We start from the raw sequence: 2,015 nt of genomic DNA, 5'->3' as shown, positions 1-2,015 counted from the left end.
TTCATGACAACATATGTCCCTAGGGATCCTAGGACATATAGTGTCCTATTTCATTTGTTCGGATCGATTGAAAGTGGTCATAAGATAACCTATGACTCCTTTCAACACATTTCATTACAACATCTATCCCTAGGACCCCTTGGGACCTATTTCATTTGTTCAAATGGGTTGAAAGGAGGTCATAGGATAACCTATGACCCCTTTAGATGCATTTCATGACAACATATGTCCCAAGGACCCCTAGGGACTTTTTTTTTCTCAAATTTTTTGGAAGGGATAACCTATGACCACTTTCAAAGTATTTCACCACAACATATGTCCCTTGGGGTCCTAGGACCCCTAGGGACCTATTTAATTTGTTTGAATGGGTCAAAAGGAGTCATAAGATAACCTATGACCCATTTTGATGCATTTCATTGAAACATATATCTGTAGGGTTCCTAGCACCCCTAGGAAGCTATTTGATTTATTTGAATGGGTCAAAAGGGGGTCATACGATTACCTATGACCCATTTTGACACATTTGATGAGAACATATGTCCCCTAGGGACCTATTTAATTTGTTTGAATGGAATGAAAAGGGTCATAGGACAATTGATGACACCTTTCAATGCATTTCATGACAACATGTGTCCCTAGGGGTCCTAGGACCCCTAGGGACCTATTTCATTTGTTTGAATGGATTGAAATGGGTCATAGGACAACCTATGACCATTTCATGACAACATATTAACTCCTAGGGATGTATTTCATTTGTTTGAATGATTCAAAAGGGGCCATAGGTTATAAGGGGTCATAAGATAACTTGGGACTCCATTCAATGCATTTCATGAAAAAAGGGACCTATGACCCCTAGGGACCTATTTCATTTGTTCAAATGGGTTGAAAGGGCTCATAGGATAACCTATGACCTATTTTGATTCATTTCATGTTAACATATGTCCATAGAGATCCTAGGACCCCTAGGGACCTATTTCATTGATTTGAATGGGTCAAAAAGGATCATAGGCTAACCTATTATGCCTTTCGACACATTTCATGACAACATATATCTTGAATTGGTTGAAATTTGTTCAAATGGGTTGATGCATTTCATGGAAACATATGTCCCAAGAGGTCCTATGACCCACAATGACCAATTTCATTTGTTTGAATGGGTTGAAAGGGATCATAAGATAATCTATAACTCCTTTTGATGTATTTCATAGCAACATGTTTCCCTGGGTTTGCTAAGGACCCTTAGGGACTTATTTCATTAGTTCAAATTGGTTGAAAGGGGGTCATAGGTTATCCTATAACCCATTTTAATACATTTCATGACAACATATGTCCCTAGGGATCCTAGGAACCCTAGAGACCTATTTCATTTGTTCGAGTCGGTCGAAAAGGGTAATAGGATAACCTATGACCCTCTTCATCAAATTTCATGACAACATATGTCCCTAGTGGTCCTATTACCCCAAGGAACCTATTTTATTTGTTCAAATCAATTGAAAGGGGTCATAGGATAAGCTATGACCCCTTTCAAGGCATCTCTTCACAACATATGTCCCTAGTGGTCCTAGGACACCTAGGGAACTATTTTACTTGTTCGAATGGGTTGAAAGGGGTCACAAGGTAACCTATGACCCCTTTCAATGCATTTAAGGACACCACTCAACCATGTAAAAATAGATTACTAGCTTGAAAATACAAGTGCTAATTGTCTACAAAATTGATCAACTATAGAACCAAGGAAATATCAACACCAATAATAGAAAACCCTCCAAAATCTTGAAATAAAAGGCATGACAGGTCCACTGAAATTGTGTGTCAATAAGAAAAAGATGAAGGCAAGACCCATGTAAAAGGAGCATGATCTTGGCCTCTCTATGAGGGACCAACGAAATTTAGTTCAACCTCTAGCACTATTCCATGCAATTCTCTACTTCTAAGTTGAAGCATAATCTTTAGCTTCCATTTAAAACAACAATATAGTTTCAAGAAAAAAAAGCCAAAAAACTCCATTCTTCAAA

The sequence above is a fragment of the Cupressus sempervirens genome, chromosome 7, assembly GCF_028749045.1.
Source record: "Cupressus sempervirens isolate cs-2001-9-10 chromosome 7, ASM2874904v1, whole genome shotgun sequence".
Lineage (NCBI taxonomy): Eukaryota > Viridiplantae > Streptophyta > Pinopsida > Cupressales > Cupressaceae > Cupressus > Cupressus sempervirens.
The sequence above is the reverse complement of the archived record's forward strand: the minus strand, read 5'-3'. Positions refer to the sequence as shown.